Here is a 24,251-nt window from a genome sequence, read left to right as displayed (position 1 = left end):
GAAGAAGAATCTGGAAAGGGGTATGAGGGGGCCTTTGCAGGGGGCGGGTCCTGTTCTCTTTCTTCACCTGGGGGCTGGTTACAGAGGTATGTTCAGTCTGTAAAAATCTGAGTTGTACAATTAAAACGTATATACTTTTTTGTATATGTGTTATAGTTTTGTTTTTTGTTTTGTTTTATTTTTTTGAGACAAGATCTGTCACCCAGGCTAGACTGCAGTGGTGCGATCTCAGCTCACTGCAGCCTCCACCACCCAGGCCCAGGTGATCTTCCTGCCTCAGCCTCCCAGGTAGCTGGGACTACAGGCATGTGCCCCCACGCCCGGCTAATGTTTTCATTTTTTGTAGAGATGGGGGTCTCACTTTGCTGTCTAGGCTGGTCTTGTACTCCTGGGGGCAAGTGAACCTCCCGCCTTGGCTTCCCAATGTGCTGGGATTAAAGGCATGAGCCACCGTGCCCAGCCTGTGTGTTATAGCTTTTTAAGAAGGAAATACACATAGACTTCAGTTCTCATTTTGAAAAATGAGCACCAGAGCAGCCAGGCACACATTTTCTTTTGTGAGGGCAAAGAAAGGATTTCCCTCCAGCCCTGGCAGAGCTGCTGCTCGCCTAGAATTACACCCTGCACCCAGAGTGTGCTCCTGTCTGATGTTCCATGATCCAGCAGCCATGGGGCAGCTGGAAGCAGACACAGTGCTGTTCTTTGTGTGGCTGTTTTTCTAACTGGGCAGGGTTCAGGCTGCCTTAGAAGAGCCATTCAAACCTGTCTCGGGAGAAATGGGAAACGAGGCTCCGGGGCAGCGAGCCACAGCCACCGCTCCCCTCTCCCGACACTGTCTGCCTCATTTTCTAGAACTCGTGGGAAGCCAAGGCAGCAATTAATCCCACTGCAGGGAGAAGGGTAGAGTCCTTCTCGGAAGCCCTGCCTCTAAACCAAGCCCCAAAGAGGAGACTTCTCTGGAGGAACCAAAGAAAGGGTATTCACCTCAAAGTGGAAACAGAGACCAGATGCGGTGGCTCACACCTGTAATCCCAGCACTCTGTGGAGCCGAGGTGGCAGGATAGCCTGAGCCCAGGATCTCAAGACTAACCTGGGCAACATGGTGAGACTCCCATCTCCAAAACAAAACAAAACAAAAGGGCTGGGTGCAGTGGCTCATGCCTGTAATCCCAGTACTTTGGGAGGTTGAGGCAGGAGGATCACTTGAGCCCAGGAATTCACGACCGGCCTGGGCAACATAGTGAGACCCTGTCTCTACAATGAAAAAAAAGTCATCAGATGTAGTGGCACACACCTGTAATCCCAGCTACTTAGGAGGCTGAGGCAGGAGGATTGCTTAATCCTGGGAGGTTGAGGCCACAGTGAGCCATGATCGTGCCACTGCACTCCAGCCTGGGCAACAGAGCGAGACTCTGTCTCAAAGACAAACAAACAAAACAAAGTGGAATAGAGGTGGGGGAATGAACATGATAAAAAGAAAGTCAGTAAGTAAAGACAGGTTGGGGCTGCATTCTAGAAAACTTTGAAAGTCCCTTGGAGAACACATGTTCAAGACTTCATTCTATCAGAGTGCTGTCTAACAGAACCTTCTGTGATGATGGAAATGCTCTGTATCTGCTGCCCAATATAGCAGCCACCAGTCACGTAAGGCTGTTGGACATCTAAAATGTGGCTTCTGGCCAGGCACAGGGGCTCATGACGGCAATCCCAGCACTTTGGGAGGTCGAGGCAATTGGATTACTTGAGCCCAGGAGTTCAAGACCAGCCTAGACAACATAGTGAGACCCTGTCTCTACAAAATTTTAAAAATTAAAAAAATTAGCCAGGCATGGTGGTGCACAATTGTGGTCCCAGCTACCCAGGAGGCTGAGGTAGGAGGATCACTTGAGCCTAGGAGGTGGAGGCTACAGTGAGCCATGATCATGCCACTGCACTCTAGCCTGGGCGACAGAGCAACACTCTATCTCTAAAAGAAAAAAAGAAATTAGTTAGTGTGAGTGAAGAACTGAATTTTTTTTTTTTTTTAGCTTTTTTTCATCTTTTTACTTGCCAATGAATTTTTACTTGTATTTAAGTTTAAGCAATTTAAATGTGAAAACTAACAAATCAATTATTGGGAAGCTTTCATGTAAGTCTGGGACAACTTGAGTATGTGAATCACTTTTTCAATGGTAAATTTGATGAACACTGAATATAGATCAAAATGTTTTTTGATAAAAATTTAGCATTCAATTTGGGATAGAATGTCAATGTAAAAATACACCCTGAATTTCAAAACTTAGCAGGAAAAAATGAACGTAAAATATCTCATTAATAATTTCTTATATTGATATATTAAAATGACCACAGCTTAGATATATGAAGTTAAGTAAAATGTATTGTTAATTTCACCTGTTTCTTTGTACCTTTCAAAATGTGGCCACTAGGCCGGGTATGGTGGCTTACACCTGTCATCCCAGCACTTTGAGAGGCTGAGGCAGGAGGATGGCTTGAGCCCAGGCATTCTAGATCAGCCTGAGCAACATAGGGAGACACTGTCTCTACAAAAAAATTAAGAATTAGCCAGACATGGTGGTGCACCCCTGTGGTCCCAGCTATTGGGAGGCTGAGGTGGGAGAATCACTTAAACCCAGGAGTTCAAGTAAGCCATGACTGCGCCACTGCACTCCAGCTTTGGCGAGACTGTCTCAAAAATAAATAAATAAAAACAAAATAAATAAAAAAGAGGCCAGACATGGTGGCTCACGACTATAATCCCAGTACTTTGGGAGGCCAAGGCAGGCGGATCGCCTGAGGTCAGGAGTTTGAGACCAGCCTGGCCAACACGGTGAAACCCCGTCTCTACTAAAAATACAAAAATTAGCCAGGTGTGGTATTTGGCGCCTGTAATCCCAGCTACTCAGGAGGCTGAGACAGGATAATCACTTGAACGCGGGAGGTGGAGGTTGCAGGGAGCTAAGATTGTGCCATTGCACTCTAGCCTGGGCAACAGAGTGAGACTCTGTCTCAAAAATAAATAAATAAATAAATAAAATGTGGTGGCCAGGCACGGTGGCTCATGCCTGTAATCCCAGCACTTTGGGAGGCTGAGACGGGTGGATCGTTTGAGGTAAGGAGTTCGAGACCAGCCTGGCCAACATGGTGAAACCCCATCTCTACTAAAAATACAAAAATTAGCCAGGTATGGTAGCGTGCGCCTGTAATCCCAGTGCTTAACCTGGGAGGCAGAGGTTGCAGCGAGCTGAGATCACGCCACTGCAGTCCAGCCTGGGCCACAGAGGGAGATTCCATCACAAAAAAAAAAAAAAAAAATGTAGCTACTAAAAAATTGTAAATGATATAATGAAGCTTGCTTTCTGCTCCTAATACACAGCAAAGCTATGAGCCATCGGAGTCACAGAAGGTTACAGAGAAGCGGAAAGGCCCAACCCCAGAAAAGACAGATGAGACAGAAGGTCTGTAAGAGGAGCAAGAAGCAAAGTAGAGAAGGCCACCAGAAGCAGGAGGGCAGGGTGAGGGTGTAATGAGATCACAGGAGGTGTTTGTGAAAACAGGCTTGGGTTTAACACTGAGACTGACGGTGTAAAGTGGTTTGAGGCGTGTTGCTAGTTTCCTCTGACATACAGGAACAGAAATGGCAGAAGTCCCAGCTTGCCCCTAAAGTCCGCTGACATCCCTCCCAGATGACCCCAGGAAACCCTGACATCTGCTTCTGGCCTTGTTGAAACTTCCAGCAAAGGGAACGACAGGGCACCCTGGGGGTCTGGAGAGACCTACATCCGGGTTGAACGTCGAGGACTCGCCATCACAGCCCTGGACCCACCTCCAAAATTTATGGTGAAAACTGACTCGTATAAAAACTTACAAGACCAGAAAAAGCCAGTGTGTACAGAAATCCTCAAGGAGCATGGTTGGTCGTGACTGCCAATGGAATGCTTTGAGGGAAAACAAGGCCTGGGGCATCCTAAACCTCCAAGAGGCAATGGCTGAATACAGCAGCAGAGCAATTTCTGCAAAAACCACGGCATCTCCTCCCAAAGTGAGGAAACTGCATCTTTACAGAGTCAACATACAGGTGTGGGGGATGGGAGGACGGGAGCTTTCTTCTGATGACCTTTAAAACATGGGTGGACCCCAGTTTCTCGTTCTGGAAATTGAGGCCTTGGCCACCACCTCTCCCCCCTTATTGAGACCATCTTTCATGTGGTCACATCTTATCTTCCGGGATTTCGAGACACTGCCTCTTTTGAGCATTGCTTTGAGATCAAACAGCCACACAAACACATTTATAATTCTGAAAAGAACAAGAGCAACAGGCCAGAATAGTAAAAAAGACTCATAACCGCTGGTTTGGAAGTTTTCTAAATAAATTCCACAGTCTTCCCTCCCTCAGGCCCCAGGCCAGGAAATGCCACCACGGTTAGTCCCATTTTGTTTTCCTTGTTTTGCGCCTTCATTTCAATTTGGCTTATCTCCTGGGATAAGAGGCCCACCCACCAACCATCCCTCTCCTCATCACCCCCCATCCCCTCCTTATCACCTCCCCAACTACGAAACTCTTAGAACAGCAATTAGTCCCCCTCACCCTAAACTCACACACACACTCTGCACAATGTCTTTTTTTAAAAAAGAGAGAGAGAAAGAGAGAAAGAAAGGGAGAAACAGGGTCTCGCTCTATTGCCCAGGCTGGAGTACAGTGGCACGATCATAGCTCACCACAGCCTGAAACTCATAGACTCAAACAATCCTCCTGACTCAGCCTCTGGAGTAGCTGGGACTACAGGTGTGTGTCACCATGCTTGGCTATAACTTTTTAATTTTTCTTAGAGACAGGGTCTTGCTATGCTGCCCAGGATGGTCACAAACTCCTGCGCTCAAGTGATCCTCCTGCCTCAGCCTCTCAAAGTGCTGGGATTATAGGCATGAGCCACCGTGCCCAGCCTCTCCACACTGTGAACCTGAGAGATGGAGGCTGCAGTGAGCCGAGATCGTGTCACTGTGCTCTAGCATGGGCGACTGAGCGAGACTCCATCTCAAAAAAAAAAAAAAGAAGAAAGAAAAGAAATTCGAACACTTTTGGAACAAAGGGCCTCGCGTTTCCATGCTGCACTGGAGCTCAGAAATTAAGTAGCCAAATGTGACCGGTGGTGACAGAAAAGGAAAAGGAGGCATTCCTGATCCATGGAGAATTTGGATCTGACATGCCCAGCTGTGGAATCACTTTCACATCTATAAATATGCCACTTGGGATATCTTGGGGTCCCTTTTAGCCAAAAGTTTTCCTCATTCTAACTCTCAACAATTTGCTCAACGAAAGGTATTCTTGCCCAGGCATGTTAGATCACGTCTGTAATCCCAGCACTTTGGGAGCCGAGATGGGCAGATCACTTGAGCCCAAGAGTTTGAGACCAGTCTGGGAAACAAATTCAGACCATGTCTCTACAAATGGTACAAAAATTAGCCAGGCGTTGTGGCAGGTGCCTGTGGTCCTGGCTGCTCTGGAGGCTAAGGTAGGAGGATCACTTGAGCCCAGGAGTTCGAGACTGCAATAAGCTAGGATCACGCCACTGCTCTCCAGCCTGGGTGACAGAGCAAGACCTTGTCTCAAAACAAAAAGAAGAAAAAAAAAAGTAGGGTCACAAAATCATATATAAAGATAATCTTTAAAAATTTTTTTTTAATTAAAAAATATATATTAGCCAGACATGGTTGCACAAACTTGTGGTCCCAGCTATTCAGGAACATGAGGTGGGAGGATTTGCTCGAGCCTGGGAGCTCGAGGTTACAGTGAGCTGTGATCACACCACTGCACTCCAGCCTGGCTGACAGAGTGAGACCATATCTCTACACAAAAAATTATAATAATAATAATTTTTTTTTTGAGTCAGAGTCTCACTCTGTCGCCTAGGCTGGAACGCAGTGGCGTGATCTCGGCTCATGGCAACCTCCACTTCCCAGGCTCAAGCAATTCTCATGCCTCAGCCTGCCGAGAAGCTGGGATGACAGGCGCCTGCCAACACGCCCAGCTAATTTTTGTATTTTTTAGTGGAGACAGGGTTTCACCATGTTGGCCAGGCTGGTCTCAAACTGCCGACCTCAGGTGATCAGCCCACCTTGGCCTCCCAGAGTGCTGGGATTACAAGCGTGAGTCACCACGCCTGGCCAGAAATTTTTAAAAAACAGAAAAATCATGAAAAGAAAATACACCCTCAGTGGAAGCAACACATGTGAACTCTGGAGGGATCACCTCTCTTTCTGCCTCCCTAATACATGAAAGTGCGTTTACTGTGCACTTTCACACCACACACTTGATGCCATGCAAAAAATACCTGCCAATGATGGGTTCCAACTCATTTTGTCACTGGGCACTTTGCAATTCAAAGTGTCCTGCTTCTTAGTAAACAGGCAACAGAACGTTAATGATCAGCCGAGGGTGGAAAGTCACAAAGCTCAGCCCTCTCATATTGGGAAGAAAAACAATGAAATTCTGAGAGAGCTCAGAATTTGGAGGCAGGGTGCCCCAAGCTGCATATTTACTGCTTCAAGCCCTTAGCAAAAGACAAAGGGTTGGGGTGGGGGGCATGCTTGTCAACCCAGAAAGCATCTCCATCTCATTTTTGTTTGTGTTTTTGTTTGAGACAGAGTCTCACTCTGTTACCCAGGCTGGAATGCAGTGGCATGATTTCAGCTCACTGCAGCCTCTGCCTCCCAGGTTCAAACGATTCTCCTGCCTCAGCCTCCAGAGAAGCTGGGATTACAGGCATGCGCCACTACACCCAGCTAATTTTTTGTATTTTTACTACAGACAGGGGTTTCACCATGTTGGCCAGGCTGCTCTCGAACTCCTGACCTCAAGTGATCCACTCACCTCAGCCTCCCAAAATGCTACGGTTACAGGTGTGAGCCACCACGCCCGGCCTCGGTTCTGTTAAAAGTGGAGGCAAAAACCCCGGAACCCGCAGGGAGAAGCCACAGTGTCAGACCCAGCGATCATCCATGCCCTGAACTGATATTAATGCACTGATCTGGAATCCTCGGGACATGGAAATAAACTCCACGAGGGACCTCACTTTCAGCAACAGATCAGCTTCTAAACAATTCAGCCTCAACAGCCTCAGAATTCTCTGGAATAGGCCAGTGCAAGCTGCTACTTCAGGCGCTCACAAGGTCCTGGGTGTCATCTTACTTCTTGTGCGCCCAAAACACGGGTTCATTCAATGTTTGCAGAATCAAACCTGCAGGTCAAAAGGTACAGTGTTCTGCCTCGAATCTTGAATTTTTTTTTCTTTTTTAATGGGGAGATTGCAGGGGAGTGCAATGGATAAGCCTCATCCTGGGAAAACCACGTTCATGACTGTGGTATCGCTCCTGCTAGCTAAGTATGACCTTGAATCCTAAATGCAAAGGAAAAGATCAGACTTCAGGAAGCCCGGGGTGGCCAGCCTAGCAGTTTTATCACTGATCATTCGGGCTCCCAGACAGCCCTGGAACGAACATCGAAAGCACAAAAGGCTACAGATCAAATGATTCCACTGAGATGAAATGCCCAGAATAGGTGAATTCACAGAGATACAAAGCACATCAGTGGTGGCCAGGGATGGGTGTACAGCAGTGGGAGGAAATGGGTATGGGGTTCTTTTGGGGATGATGAAAATGTTCTGGAACCAGATGGAAGTTAATGGTTGCACAATGCTATGAACTTACTAAATGCACTGAATTATCATTTTTTTTTTTTTTTTGAGACAGAGTCTCACTCTGTTGCCCAGGCTGGAGTACAGAACTTACTAAATGCCACTGAATTATCTTTTTTTTTTTTTGAGACAGATTCTCGCTCCGTCGCTCAGGCTGGAGTACAGTGGCACAATCTTGGCTCGCTGCAACCTCTGCCTCCCAGGCTCAAGCAATTCTCCTGCCTCAGCCTCCCTAATAGCTGGGATTATAGGTGCCTGCCACCACACCCAGCTGATTTTTATATTTTTAGTAGAGACAGGGTTTCACCATGTTGACCAGGCTGGGCTCGAACTCCTAACCTCAAGTGATCCACCTGCCTCAGCCTCCCAAAGTGCTGGGATTACAGGCATGGGCCACCGCGCCTGGCCTTGAATTACTCACTTTTAAATGTTTATCTTTATGTGACTTTCTCTTCAATAAAAAGCGGGGGGGGGGGGGGCAGGGAGGAGACATTGCTGGAAATCCCTAATCTTACTATCCCAAGCCAAGGCCTTAAAACTGAGCCTCTAAGTTGGCCGCTGGTCTTGGTTCAGTCCATCCTGGGCCCCTGTTTGTCTAAAATCAAGCCACGTGGGTCTTTCTGACATCCCTCATTGTGCTCTTGACTAGCGCAACTCCCTGCTCCCGGTTTGTGGGGACTGAGAAGATTCCCAGGATGCACTGGTGCCCCTACCAACTGCACAGTCTCTCGTGGCATCTCCCGCCACACCTGCCTTGCTTGGATGTTCCCAAACACGTCACGGGCATGCTCTTTCTTCCGTCTGCCTCCTTCCTGATGGGTCTGGCAAATTCCGCTTATCATATCCCAGCTTGCGTGTCACCTCCTCCAAGAAGCCCTCTCTGGCTTGCCCCCGGGAGAATTCATTACTCCTGGAGCCTCTCTATATGGTGCAGAGGTCAAGGGCACAGACTCTGGAGCTAGACCCCCTGGGTTACTCCAGGCGCCCCCATGCCCCAGGGCATGACTTTAGTGCCTCAGGTTTCCCATCTGTAAAATGGGCACGCTGATAGTTTCTTCCTCATAAGGCTCTTGAGAGGATGAAATGAATGCACTTGCAAAAAGGACCCAGAGCAACGTGGAATACACAAGCACTCGGTACGCGTCAGCTGTTATTAACTCATGTTTGTTTGCTGTATTTGTCATAAGGCAGTTTTCTTCACTTGTCTGTCTTCGTATCTGCTCATAGACCCCATAAGAGCAGGAACTGGCACTAAAATCTGCATCCCAGCACCTAGAAAGAGGGCCAAAACGTTATGGGTGCTTCATAGGGTGACCCACTGTCCCAGTCTCCCCTGGACAGAGGGGTTTTTCCCTGGATGCAGGACTTTTGGTGCTAAATCTAGGAAAGTCTCAGGCAAACTGGGACAAGTTGGTCACTCTGGTACTTCAACAGTTTGTAGAAAGCAATACCTAGGTATGAAAAAAGGACACCAAGATCCATCTGGAAAGGCATGATGATTTGGGAGCAGGCCAGACGTGGTGGCTCATGCCTGAAATCCCAACACTTTGGGAGGCCAAGGCAGAAGGATCGCTTGAGCTTAGAAGTTCGAGACAGGCCCGGGCAACATAGTGAGACCCCATCTCTACTAACAATCAAACAAATTAGCTGGGCATGATGGCACATGTCTATAGTCCCAGCTACTCAGGAAGCTGAGATAGGAGGATCCCTCGATCACTTGAGCCCAGGAGGTTGAGGCTGCAGTAAGCTACAATAGTGCCACTGCAATTCAGCCTGGTGGAGGGGGGCATGGACAGAGGAAGACTCTACCTTGGGTTAAAAAAAAAAAAAAAAGATTTAGGAGTAGACATGAAAAAGCAGGAAGGGCTTACTCCAATAGCCCTAACATAGAATCTGAGAAAACGACGTTTGTAAAGGAAGATGTTTATGTAATGACAAGCCTCCATATACATGGTCTCACAGTTCAGCTCAAGGTAACATGAGGATTTACGATGCAGATGCCAGCACATCACCAAATATGCTCAAGAACTGGAATCCCTGAATTGAGCCTGGAGTCCTTCATTTCCTCCAGGATTCCTGGGGGCAGTGTATTGTTTCTCAACAGGGCACCCTAGGATGTCCAGGCAGGAGGAGACCAAGTCGGGATAAAACAGGGGTGGACAGGCTGGGCGCAGTGGCTCATGCCTGTAATCCCAGCACTTTGGGAGGCTGAGGCAGGCGGATTACCTGAGGTCAGGAGTTTGAGACCAGCCTGGCCAACATGGCAAAACCTCGTCTCTACTAAAAGTACAAAAATTAGCCGGACGTGGTGGCACACGCCTGTAATCCTAGCTACTCAGGAGGCTGAGGCAGGAAAACTGCTTGAGCCCAGGAGACGGAGATTGCAGTGAGCTGAGATCGTGCCACTGCACTCCAGCCTGGGCAACAGGCTTGAAAAAAACAAAACAAAACAAAACAACAACAACAACAAAAACATGGGTGGACAGAGGTTGAAAGGGAAGTGTGGGGGCGTGTGCACATGGACAAAATGAAGTCAGAAAGAAGAACTGCCACAGTCTCCAAACCTCAAGACTGGTTGGTTCATTTTTTCTCCTTGGTGCAAGTTTATGGCACTGCTAGAATCATCACTCAGCGGAAGAGACCCCTTGTTTGGGCCAGCATCCACTCCAGTTCTGGTTCCAGCTATGGAAAGATGTCAAGAGGGTAGTTCCAGGCCAGGCACGGTGGCTCACGCCTGTAATCCCAGCATTTTGGGAGGCTGAGGTGGGTGGATCACTGGAGGTCAGGAGTTCAAGACCAGCCTAGACAACATGGTGAAATCCGGCTCTAATAAATACACAAAAATCAGCCAGGCGTAATGATGCACCCCTGTAATCCCAGCTATGTGGGTGGCTGAGGCAGGAGAAGTGCTTGAACCTGGGAGAGGCAGAGGTTGCAGTGAGCTGAGATCGAGCCACTGCACTCCAGCCTGGGCAACAGAGTGAGACACCATCCAAAAAAAAAAAAAAAAAACTAGAGAAAAAGTCTGAGCTATCTTTATTATTTGAATGTACAGAAGGATTTCTTAAACAGACACACACACACAAACCTTAGAGGAAAAGGTCAATGCATTTGACTCATTAAAAGTCAAAACTAAATACAGTATCATAAGCAAAGTGAAAGTCAAGCTACAGGACTTCTGGTTCCGGCCAAGATGCAGTAGTGTCATTCTTCCCAGGTCCTCTCCCTTACAACTGATAACTCACAGACATAACACAGCAGACAAGCATAAGGAGATTCTCAAAGGTAAAAAGGAGAAGACATACTACCTCTGAATCCTGGAACTTTAGTCACTTGTGGCAGTGAGCAGCCTGAGTTTTCTTATTGTCTTCCATATACCCCAACATCCCAGGCACAGTATAGGAAAAGCCTCTGACCTGGAACCACTACCAACCTCAGAAAAAAAAAAAAACGCTCTAAGAAAAGCCAGTTCCCCTGAATCAAAAGAAAAGAAAGAAAACCAACAACAGGATTTTTTATTCATTTTTATTTTTAAGCCATGGTCTCACTCTGTTGCCTAGGCTGGAGGGGAGTGACACAATCATGGCTCACTGCAGCCTCAACCTCCCAGGCTCAAGTAATCCTCTTGCCTCAGCCTCCTGAGCAGCTGGGACTACAGGTGTGCATCAACACAACTGGCTAATTATTGTATTTTCTGTAGAGCAGGAGGTCTCACTATGTTGCTGATATGGTTTGGCTCTGTGTCCCCACCCAAATCTCACCTTGAATTGTAATTCCCATAATCCGCATGTGTCAAGGGCAGGACCAGGTGGAGGTAACTGAATCATGGAGGTGGTTTCCCCCATGCTGTTCTCGTGATAATGAGTGAGTATCATGAGATCTGATGGTTTTATAAACGTCTGGCATTTCCCCTGCTTGCACTCATTCTCTCTCCTGCCACCCTATGAAGAGGTGACTTCCACCACAATTCTAAGTTTCCCGAAGCCTCCCCAGACATGCAGAAGTGTGACTCAATTGAACCTCTTTTCTTTATAAATTACCCAGTCTCAGGTATTTCTTCATAGCAGCATGAGAACAGACTAATACAGTTGCCCAGGCTGGTCTTGAACTACTAGCCTCAAGCAATCCTCCCATGCTGGACTCTCAAAATGCTGAGATTATAGAGAAATTTTTTTTAACCATGTCTGTCCTGCCAGCCAAAGACTGATAGAAAAACTGCAGCCCCTTCCCTGTCATTTCAGCAGGGCCAACTGGGGATCTAGTCTTGTAGCTTCCACATGGCAGAAGCAGGTGGTGATGCTCTGATTCCCCTGCTGGGGTACATAGATGGGAATGAGTGGGAAGCTTATCCTCTATCCCCCACCCAGTGGAAGAAGGTGGTACCCTGATTTTCCTGCCACAGCCCTGTCATCAGGGTCTGGTGATGTGCTCCCCTGTCTCTCTCCCCTCCCCTTCAGCAGACTTAATGAGCTGGTGCAAGGTGAGCCTACTCACCATGACTCTTCTTTCCTTCTCACCCTGGTGTTGGCAGAGCCCGGCAGAGCCTGAGTCTCCACCCCAATCAGCATCACCAAGATTGGACAAGTGGCGCAAGTCATGGCCAGCCAGCCCTGCATTTTCCACCTACACTGCTGTCAACAAAGCTCATTGTGAAGCTGAACCTCCACACCCACCTGGCAGCAATAAAAGTGAATGAGATGTGGGCTGGGCACAGGGGCTCACGCCTGTAATCCCAGCACTTTGGGAGGCTGAGGCGGGTGAATTGCCTGAGATCAGGAGTTCGAGACCAGCCTGGCCAACATGGTGAAACCCTGTCTCTACTAAAACTACAAAAATTAGCCGGGCATGGTGGTGGGCACCAGTAATACCAGCTACTCAGAAGGCTGAGGCAGGAGAATCGCTTGAACCCAGGAGGTGGAGGCTGCAATAAGCCAAGATCACGCCACTGCACTCCAGCTTGGGCAACAGAGCGAGACTCCATCTCAAAAAAAAAAAAAAAGTGAATGAGATGTTACGAAGTAGGGTATGCAGTAATGAATTTAAACTTCAGCTCCTGGGAGGTCATCTCTCAGCCTTTGGAATGTCCTGCTTAATAAAAGTGTGTTTGTTCACGGGGGGAGGGGGGGCTTTAGGCCACATCAGAAAGTCAAGTGATGTGATTTAGGATGGGAGCTTTGGGTCACATGGCATCAGCTCCACCTTCAGAGGGGCTGGAGAATGAGGTCAGCAATGTGGGCAGCCAACCAGGTCTACATGACTGAGCCCCAATAAAAACTCTGGACACCAAGGCTTGGGAGAGCTTCCCTGCTTGGCAATACTTTGTGTGTATTTTCACACATCACTGACAGGAGATTAAAGTTGATTTTCCAACTCCCACGTGGCAGAAGCAGGTGGTAACAGTCTGATTCCCCTGCTGGGGTAGCGTGGGTGGGAACAAATTGAGAGCTGATTCTCCATCCCCCACCCAGTAGAAGGAGGTGGCACTCTGATTTCTTTACCATAGAAGTATCAGGAAAGTCTAGCAGTGACACCAAGGCTTGAGTGAGCTTCCCTGGTTGGCATACTCCATTCATTCTGTCACATGTTATTGCCAGGTCATTAAAGCTGCCCATTACTCCACTGTCATCTCTGTGTTTGGAACTTACCTGTACTCTGCCCCCCAGGCTTCTTCCTTTGCCTGATTTTAATCTGTACTCTTTCCCTGTAATAAACTGTAACTGTGAGTACAACAGCTTTCAGGGAGTTCTGTGAGTCCCTCTAGCAAATCATGAAAGTTGAGGATAGTTTTGGGGACCCCCAAACTCGTAGCTGGTGTCAGAAGTGAGAGTGGTTTTTTGTACTGTCCTCTGACTTTGTGCAAGGTTAGTCTGTACTCCTGTCTCACTCCCCCACCTGCTGGTGTCAGTGGGACCCATTGGGGAGCTAAGCTTCTGCCCTCACCCTACATCAACAAAGTGGTATGAGTCAACTCATCATTTCTCACTCCCCAGCAGCAGTAGAGCCCAGTAAGGAACTAAACGTACACCCCCTACCAGGAAGCAATGCAGCACTGTTAGGTTTGTTCCTCATATTTTCTAAGAAAGTGGCCCCAGCACCAAGGGGGAAAGTGAATATACATCCCAACCACCCCTCATACTATAGCTCAACCGGAAGGCTACCTGCTTGAAAAGAAAAGAAAAAGGCTGGGTGCGGTGGCTCACACCTGAAATCCCAGTGCTTGGGAGGCCAAGCGGATGGATCACTTGAGGTCAGGAGTTCAAGACCAGGCTGGCCAACATGTTGAAACCCCATCTCTACTTAAAACCCAAAAATTAGCTGGACGTGGTGGTTCATGCCTGTATCCCAGCTACTAGGGAGGCTGAGGCAGGAGAATCGCTTGAACCCAGGAGGCAGAGGTTGCAGTGAGCCGAGATCACACCATTGCACTCCAGCCTGGGCAATAGAGCAAGACTCCATCTCAAAAAAAATAAAAATAAAAAAGAGAAAGGCCAGGCATAGTGGCTCATGCCTGAAATCCCAGTGCCTTAGGAGGCTGAGGCAGGAGGAAATTTTGAGGCCAGGAGTTCAAGATCAGCACAGCAACATAGTGAGACCCTGTCTCTACAAAAAGCACACACACACACAAAAATTTAGCAGAGTGTGGTGGCACATGCCTGTAGTTCTAGCAACTCAATTCAGGAGGCTGAGGCAGGCAGATCACTTGAGCCCAGGAGGTTGAGGCTGCAGTGAGCTATGATTGTGCCACTGCACTCCACCCTGGGCAACAGAGTGAGACCCTGTCTCAAAATAAATAAATAAAAATAAAAATAAATTTGTATTCCTAGAAGGAGAAGAGAATGAATATGGTACTGAAAAGTTATTTGAAGAATCAATAGCTGAAAACTTCCCAAATTTGAAGAAAGATAACCTATGGATTCAAGAAGCTGAGAAAATCCCAAATAAGATAAAACTAAAGAAATCCATACCAAGACATGTCCTTCAACTCTGACAAAAAAAAGAAAAATCTTGAATGGATTTAGAAAGAAATAAAACTTTTTTTTTTTTTGAGACAGAGTCTCGCTCTGTCGCCCAGGCTGGAATGCAGTGGTGCCATCTCTGCTCACTGCAAGCTCCACCTCCCGGGTTCACGCCATTCTCCTGCCTCAGCCTCCCGAGGAGCTGGGACTACAGGTGCCTGCCACCACGTCTGGCTAATTTTTTTGTATTTTCAGTAGAGACGGGGTTTCACCATGTTAGCCAGGATGGTCTCAATCTCCTGACCTCATGATCCACCTGCCTCAGCCTCCCAAAGTGCTGGGATTACAGGTGTGAGCCACCGCACCCGGCCATAAAACATTATTTGAAAGGGAACATCAATTTAAATGACAGTGGAGTTCTCCTTTGAAACCATGGCAACTAGAAGGAAGTGACTCAATATTTTTCAAGAACTAAAAGAAAAGAATTACGAATTGTGAATTCTATATCTGGCAAAAATAGATGTCAGGAATGAAGAGGAAACAAAGACATTCTCAGGTGAGAAAACACTAAGAGAATTTGTTGTTAGTAAACCTGCCCTTAAAGAATGGCTAAAGGGGCCAGGCATGGTGGCTCACACCTGTAATCCCAGCACTTTGTGAGGCCAAGGCGGGTGGATCACCTGAGGTCGGGCATTCGAGACCAGCCTGGCCAACATAATGAAACCCCTTCGCTACTAAAAATACAAAAATTAGCTGGGCATGGTGGCAGGCGCCTATAATCCCAGCTACTAAGGAGGCTGAGGCATGAGAAACACTTGAACCTGGGAGGTCGAGGCTGCAGTGAGCTGAGGTGGCGCCACTGCACTCCACTCCAGCCTGGGCAACAAGAGCAAAGCTCCAACTCAACAACAACAACAACAACAAAAGTGGCTAAAGGAAGTTCTCCAAACAGAAAAGAAATGATAACAGAAGAAGGCTTGGAACTTTAGTTTTATCTTATTTGGGTACTTATGTACCCACAAAAATCAATAATAATTTCTTTTTAAAGATGAAATCTGGCTGGCCTCAGTGGCTCCCAACACTTTGTAATCCCAACACTTTGGGAGGCTGAGGCAGGTGGATCACCTGAGGTCAGGAGTTTGAGACCAGTCTGGCCAACATGGTGAAACCTCATCTCTACTGAAAATACAAAAATTAGCTGGGCATAGTGGTGCATGCCCGTGATCTCAGCTACTTGGGAGGCTGAGGCATGAGAATTGCTTGAACCCGGAAAGTGAAGGCTGCAGTGAGCCAAGCCATCGTGCCACTGCACTCCAGCCTGGGCAACAGAGCGAGACCATGTCAAAAAGAAAAAAAGATGGAATCCTAAAAAAATGTCAAGTAACCTATAGGAAAGCAGGAAAAGAGAAACAGAGAAGGAAAAACAGGAGAAACAAACAATAAAATGGCAGACTTAAACAGTAACACATCAATAATTGCCTTAAATGTAAATGGTCTAAATATATCAGTTAAAAGACAGATTGGCAAAATGAACATGAAAACATTATCCAGCAATATGTTATCCACAAGAAACTCACTTCAAATATAATGATATAGGCAGATTCAAAGTAAAATTATAGAAAAAGATACACAAATGTTAATCAAAAGAAAGCCAGGATGGCTCTACTAATTCCAGATAAAGTAGACTTTAAAGCAAAGAAAATTACCAGAGAGACATTACATCATGATAAAAAGGTCAGCCTATCAAGAAGACATAGCAATCCTGTGTATGCACCAAATAACAGAGAGTTTGAAGATGCATGAAACAAAGATTCATAGAGCCGAAAGGAGAAGTACACAAATCTACAATTACAATTGATCACTTCAACATTCCACTGTGAGCAACTGGTAGACTTACTAGACAGAAAATCAGCAAGGATATAGAATAACTGCATAACACTGTCAATGAATTCAACTTAATTGATATTTAAGTTGGGAACGCTTCACCCAACAACAGTGGAATACATATTTTTTTCCAAGTGTTCACAGAGCATTTACCAAGATAGACCATGCCCGGGCCAAAAAACAATCCCTAACAAATTCAAAAGAATTAAAATCATGTGTTATATTCCCTGACCATAATGGAACCAAACCAGAAATCAATAACAGAAATATAACTGAAAATCTCCTGACACTTGGAAATTAAACAACATACTTCTAAATAATCTCTAGGTCAAAGAAGAAGTCTGAAAGGAAACTTAAAGAATAGAACCAAATGAAAATAAAAATACAACATATCAAAACATATGTGATACAGAGACTGTACTCAGTGTAAAATTAATAGCACTAAATGCTTATATTAAGAAAGAGGGCTGGGTGCAGCAGCTCATGACTTTAATCCTAGCACTTTGAGAGGCTGAGGTGGGAGAATTGCTTGAGTCCAGAAGTTTGAGACCAGCCAGGGCAACATAGCAAGACCCCATCTCTGCAAAAAATTAGCCAGGCGTGGTGGTGTATGCTTGTAGTTCCAGCTACTTTGGAGGCTGAGACAGGAGGATCTGTTGAGCCCAGGAGGTCAAGTCTCACCTACATAATGCAGCAAGACCCCTATCTCTAAAAAGAGACAGAGAGAGAGAGATGACACAAAGCACTAATATCAGAAATGAAACAGGTGATAATCTCTACAGATTTTATAGCCACTGAACAGATAATAAGGGAATACTGCAAACAACTTTTTACTCAGAAACTTGACAACTTAATAGAAACGGACCAATTCCTCAAAAACAACACCCTACCAAACTCAACCAAGACGAATTAGAAAATCTGCATAGTTCTAAAACCATTAAGGAAAATGAGTGCATAATTTAAAAGCTCCCAAAAGAGAAATCTCCAGGAGAAATCTCAAGAAATTGCCTGGATATTTCTCTTTTGTGAGCTTTCAAATTATGCCTTTTTAACAAACAACGCTGGACAAATTGGACATCCATAGGCGAAAAAAAAATGAATCTCTATCAATTCTTCATTGAAGAATTCTATCAAATCTTTAAAGAATTAACACATATTTTACACAATCTTTTGTGGAAAATAGAAAAGGGAACACTTGGCCAGCCACGGTGGCTCACGCTTGTAATCCTAGCACTTTGGGAGGCCGAGGCAGGAGGATGACTTGAGGTCAGGAGTTCAAGACTGGCTTGGGCAATATCGTGAAACCCCATCTCTGCTAAAGTACAAAAAATTAGCTGGGCGTGGCAGCAGGAGCCTGTAGTCCCAGCTTCTCGGGAGGCTGAGGCAGGAGAATCACTTGAACGTGGGAGGCAGAGGTTGCAGTGAGCCGAGATTGCACCACTGCACTCCAGCCTAAGTGACAAAGCAAGACTCCCTCTCCAAAAAAAAAAAAGAGGCTGGGTGCGGTGGCTCACGTCTATAATCCCAGCGCTTTGGGAGGCCAAGGTGGCCAGATCATGAGGTCAAGAGATTGAGACCATCTTGGCCAACATGGTGAAACCCGGTCTCTACTAAAATACAAAAAATTAGCTGGGTGTGGTGGCATGTGCCTGTAATCCCAGCTACCTGGGAGGCTGAGGCAGGGGAATCGATTGAACCCAAGAGGTGGAGGTTGCAGTGAGCCGAGATTGCGCCACTGCACTCCAGGCTTGTGACAGAGAAAGACTCTGTCTAAAAAAAAAAAAAAAAGAAAGAAAGGAAAAGAAACACTCCATCACTCATTTTATGAATCTCGTATTACCGTCATACCACAACCAGAGACAGACAGTACAAAAGAGGAAAACTACAGACCAATATATTCCTCATGAACTTAGAGCAAAAATTTTCAACAAAATACTAAAAATGCTAGCAAATCAAACCCAATGATGGATGAAAAGAATTATACACCACAACTAAGTGGGACAATCCAGGTATGCAAAGCTAGTCTGAAAATCAATCAATGTGTGATCCACTATATTAACAAGGTAAAGATAAAAAAATCATACAATCGTATCAATTGATGCAGAAAAAGCATTTGATAAAATCCAACACTCATGTAGTACAAAAAGTCTCAGAAAGTAGGAATAAGGGAGAACATCCTCAACATAATAAAGGGCATCTACACAAAACTACAGCTAACATCCTAATGGTGAGAACCTGAATTTTTTCTCCCTAAAACTGGGAACAAGGCAAGAATGTCTGCTCTCACTACTGTCATTCAATATAGTACTGAAGTTCTAGCCAGTGCAATAAAACAAGAAAAAGAAATAAAAGGCATACAGATTAGGAAGGAAGAAATAAAACTGTCCCTATTTGCAGATGACATAAGTGTCTACATAGATCTCCAATAACTTACCAAAAAACTATTAGAGCTAATAAAAGAGTTTAGAAAGTTTGCAAGATCCGATGTCAAGAGACAAATATGAACTGCATCTATATATACTAATAATTAACATGTGGAAACCAAAATTAAACACATATTACCATTTATAATTACTCCAAAGAAAATGAAATACTTAAATATAAATGTATCAAATATGTAGAGGATATGTATGCTGAAATTTACAAAATTCTGAAGAAAGAATTAAGAATATCTCAATAAATCGGGAGACATATTGTGTTCATGGATTGGCAAACTCCACATAGTAAAGATGTCAGTTACCCTCAAAATGACCTGCAGGTTTAATGCTATTCCTATCAATACCCCTGCAAGGTAATTTTTGAAGACAGAAACGATGTTACTCTAAATTTTATATATAAAGGCATAGGACGTATAAGAGCTAAAATAATTTGAAAAATGTGAATAAACTGGAAGGAATCACAAATGATTACATATACCTACAGCTTACTATAACAAGACTGTGTTACTGGTGGAAGAATACACATACAGATCAAGGGAACAGAATAGAGAATCCAGAAATAGCCCCAAACAAATATGCCCATATTATTTTTCACAAAGGTGTGAAGGCTGGGTGCGGTGGCTAACGCCTGTAATCCCAGCACTTTGGGATGCTGAAGTGGGAGGATTGCTTGAGTCCAGGAGTTCAAGACCAGCCTGGCCAACGTGGTGAAATCCTGTCTCTACCAAAAAAATACAAAAATTAGCCAGGTGTGGTGGCACGCACTTGTAGTCCCAGCTACTTAGCTGAGACACAAGAATCACTTGAACCCAGGAGGTGGAGTTTGCAGTGAGCTGTGATTGCACCACTGGACTCCAGCCTGGGCAACAGAACAAGGATCTGTCTGAAAAAAAAAAAAAAAGTGTGAAGACAATTTATTGGAGGAAGGTAAGCCTTTTCAACAAACAATGCTGGACAAATTGGATATCCACAGGCCAAAAAAATAAATCTCTACCTAATTATCATGCTTTACACAAAAAATAAAATGATTCACAGACTTAGTGTAAAATGTAAAACTATAATACTTTCAGAACGAAACAGGGGAAAATCTTTAGAACCTAAAAGGGGGCAAAGAGTTCCCAGATTTGACACCAAAGCATACTCTATAGAATGGAAAATTGATAAATTAGACCTCATCAAAATTAAAAACCTTTGCTCTGCAAAAGAGTCTGTGAAGAGTATAAACCAAAAATAAAATTCTAAGGCCCCCCAACCATCTGAATGGAGCCCTCCTCTCTGCCAAGGGCATGTCAAAGTTAACCTGAAAAAGTCATTCAGACCATGATTGGAAGGGAGAGCAGACATGCCTCATTATACCTGCCTTCCTTTTGGAGTTATTAATAAAAAGACTATTTAAGTCTGATTGAAACATTTACAATCAGGCCAGGTGTGGTGGCTCATGCCTGTAATCCCAGCACTTTGGGAGGCCAAGCAGGTGGATCACTTGAGGCCAGGAGTTTGAGACCAGTCTGGCCAGCATAACCAAACCCCATCTCTACAAAAAATACAAAAATTAGCCAGGTGGGGAGGTGCACACCTATAGTCCCAGTTACTTGGAAGGTTGAGGTGGGAGGATCACTTGAGCCCAAGAGACAAAGGTTGTAGTGAGCTGTGATCATGCCACTGCACTCCAGACTGGGTGACAGACTGAGACCCTGCCTCAAAAAAAAAAAAAAAAAAAAAAAGAAAAGAAAGAAAGCAAAGAAAAAGTAAAAAAAAGAAAAGAAACATTTACAATCTGTTATCTCTGAATCCTGCTACACAGAGGCTTTGACTGCAGAATGAAACCTTGGTACCCACAAAACCTTATCTTAACCCAGACATTCCTTTCTATTGATTCTCAGTCTTTAGACAATAACTTAACTCTTTCAATCAATTGCCAGTCAGAAAATCTTTGAATCCACCTACGACTTGAAAGTTTCTGCTTCCAGTTGTCCTGCCTTTCTGGACCAAACCAATATACATCTTACATATATAGGTTGATGCCTTGTATCTACCTAAAATGTTTAAAACCAAGTTGTGGCCCAGCCACCTTGAGCATATGTTCTCAGGATCTCCTGAGGGCTGTGTCACAGGCCATTAGTCACTCCCATTTGGCTCAGAATAAGTCTCTTCAAATATTTTACAGAGTTTGACTCTTCATTGACAAGAGAGTGAAAAAACAAGCTACAGACCAGGAGGAAATATTTGCAAACAACATATCCAACAAGGACCTGTATTTAGAATACATAAAGAACTCTTAAAAGTCAACAGCAGAAAAACCCCAAATAAACCAATTAGTAAGTGGACAAAAAACATGAACAGGCATTTCACTGAAGAGAATATACAGATGGACATACAAATAAGCCCATAAAAAGCTGTGCAACAGCATTAGCTATAAAGAAAATGCAAATTAAAACCACAAGATGTCACTACACACCTATCAGACTAGCTAAAATAAAAAATAATGATAACACTAAATGCTGGTGAGGATGGGAAGAAACTGAATCCCTTGTGCATTGCCAATGGGAATGTAAAATGGTACAACCACTCTAGAAAATAGTTTGGCAATTTCTTATAAGGCTAAATATGCATTTGATGCAACTCAGTAACTGTACTCCTGAGCATTTATCTCAGAGAAATGAAAACTTATGTTCACAAAACAATTTGTATAAGAGTATTCATAGCAGCATTAATAGCATAATAGCCTGTAACTGGAAATAATCCAGATGTCCTTCAATGGGTAAAACAAACCATGCTACATCCATACAATGGAATATTACTTGGCAATGAAAAGGAATGAATGGCTGATACACACAGCAACTTGGATGGATCTTGAGAGAATTATGGTGAGTGAAAAAGCCAGTCTCAAAAAGGTTATATACTGCATGATTCCATTTCTTTAATATTCTTGAAATGACAAAATTATGGAAATAGAAAACTAATTGTTGTTGCTAGGGGTTGAATGGGGCAAGGTAACTGTAACTACACAAAAGTAGCAGGAGGAACCTTTGTGATGGAACTGTTCTGTATCTTGACTTCGTTGATAGTCACACAAATCTAAATATATGATAAAATTGTATAGAACTAAATACACACACACACACACACACACACATAAATCTGGTGAAATCTGAATAGGATGAACGGATTGTATCAATGTCAATTTCCTGTCTTTGATACTGTACTTAGTTGTCCAAAATGTCACCATTGGGGTAAAATGGGTGAAAGGCATACATAGATCTCTGTATTATTTCTTGCAACTGCATGCAAACTACAATAATCTCAAAATAAAAAGTCTTTTTTTAAAAGGCCACAAGCTGAAATTTATAATAGACAAACATACAAAACAATCGGGAACAAAATACAAAAAATACCTATGACAATGACAACACAATAGAAAAAAAGGGCAAATGGGTATGACCTCAGGATTCACAGAAGAGGAAACTCCAGCTAATAAATCTATGAAGAGATGTCTAACCTCATTGGAAATCAGGAAAACACAATAATAAAATAACAATGAAATACTATTTTACATCCATCAGACTGGCAAACTTTTAACAGTCTGGAAAGATCGGGGTTGGTGGGTGAAAATATAAGGAAATGGTGATTATTACCACCTGCTGGGACAGCCATAAATTTATAGAGTCACAGCTGGATAGCAATTTCTCAATGTTTACTGAAATAGAGTATGTGCATACTGTCTGCTTAGCACTTCCAATTCTAGATAAAAACCCTGCAGAAACTCTTGACCCAAAAAGGCATTTATACCTGGATGGCCAAGATAGCAATGTCTGGTAATAGTGAAAAATGGAAAACAACCTATTATCAGTGGAAGATTGGTTGAAGAATTTGTGGTATATTCACCTATTAGAAATACTTTGAGCTGTTAAAAAATTAAAAGAATTGGTCTACATGTTTCAACATGTATAAATCCTGAAAACATAATGTTTAGTGGCAAAATAAGCTATCAAAGGCAATGTATAACAGGATATCACAGACTGTTTATTAATATGCACATAATACAGTAAAAGCAAATGTGGAAAAGATAAATACATAGTAATTCCATAACAAGGGTCACTTCTGGAAAGAAAGACTGAGTAGGAGTCTCCAGCTGAATCTTAAAGGTTTTGTTTTATTTTTCTAAAAAGGACTAACACAAAGATCTTAGGGCTGGGTGCGGTGGGTCTCAGCTGTAATACCAACACTTTGGGAGGCCGAGGCAGGTGGATCACCTGAGGTCAGGAGTTTGAGACCAGCCTGGCCAAAGTGGTGAAACCCTGTCTCTACTAAAAATACAAAAATTAGCCCGGCATGGTGGCGGGCGCCTGTAATCGCAGCTACTCGGGAGGCTGAGGCATGAGAATCGCTTGAACCCAGGAGTCAGAGTTTGCAGTAAGCCGAGCTCATACCACTGCACTCCAGCCTGGGTGACATATTGAGACCGACCCTGGCTCAAAAAAAAAAAAAAAAGAGATCTTAGCATTGACCAAATTTGGATGGTGGATACAAGGTGTTAGTGTTTGGGATTGGTTTTGTTGTTTAGCTTTTAGCTTTTTATTTGGAGAGAATTGCTGATTTATATCCGTTTGTATGAAATAATTCAGAGAGGTCCTAAAAAACCTTCACCCAATGTTCCCCAGTGATGACATTTTGCATAACTGACCTTATTCAGATTTCACCAGTTTTACATCCAATTCATTGGTGTGTGTGTGTGTGTGTGTGTGTGTGTGTAGTTCTGTGCAATTTTATCACATGTACAGATTCAGGTAACCAACCACCCCAGTCAAGACACGTAACTGTTCCATCACACAGATCTCTCATTTGCTCAAGGGTGTTACGTCTTCATCTATGCTGACTTTGTCAGAGGCATTTGAACCAGAGTGACTCCATCTTGAATAAGGGTAAAATAAGGCTGAGACCTACTAGGCTGCATCCCCAGGAAGTTAGGCATTCTTAGTCCCAGGATGAGACAGGAGGTCACAAGATACAGGTCACAAAGACCCCACTGATAAAACAGGGTGCAATAAAGAAGCTGGCCAAAACCTTCCCAATCCAAGATGGTGCCAAAAGTGACCAGTGGTCATCCTCACTGCTCATTATACGCTAATTATAATGCATTAGCATGCTAAAAGACACTCCCACCAGCACTATGACAGTTTACAAGTGCCATGGCAACTTCTGGAAGTTACCCAATATAGTCTAAAAGGAAGAGGAATCCTCAGTTTCAGGAATTCCCTGTGCCATTTCTGGAAAATTCATGA

Source organism: Pongo pygmaeus, chromosome 18 (assembly GCF_028885625.2).
Source record: "Pongo pygmaeus isolate AG05252 chromosome 18, NHGRI_mPonPyg2-v2.0_pri, whole genome shotgun sequence".
NCBI lineage: Eukaryota > Metazoa > Chordata > Mammalia > Primates > Hominidae > Pongo > Pongo pygmaeus.
The sequence above is the reverse complement of the archived record's forward strand: the minus strand, read 5'-3'. Positions refer to the sequence as shown.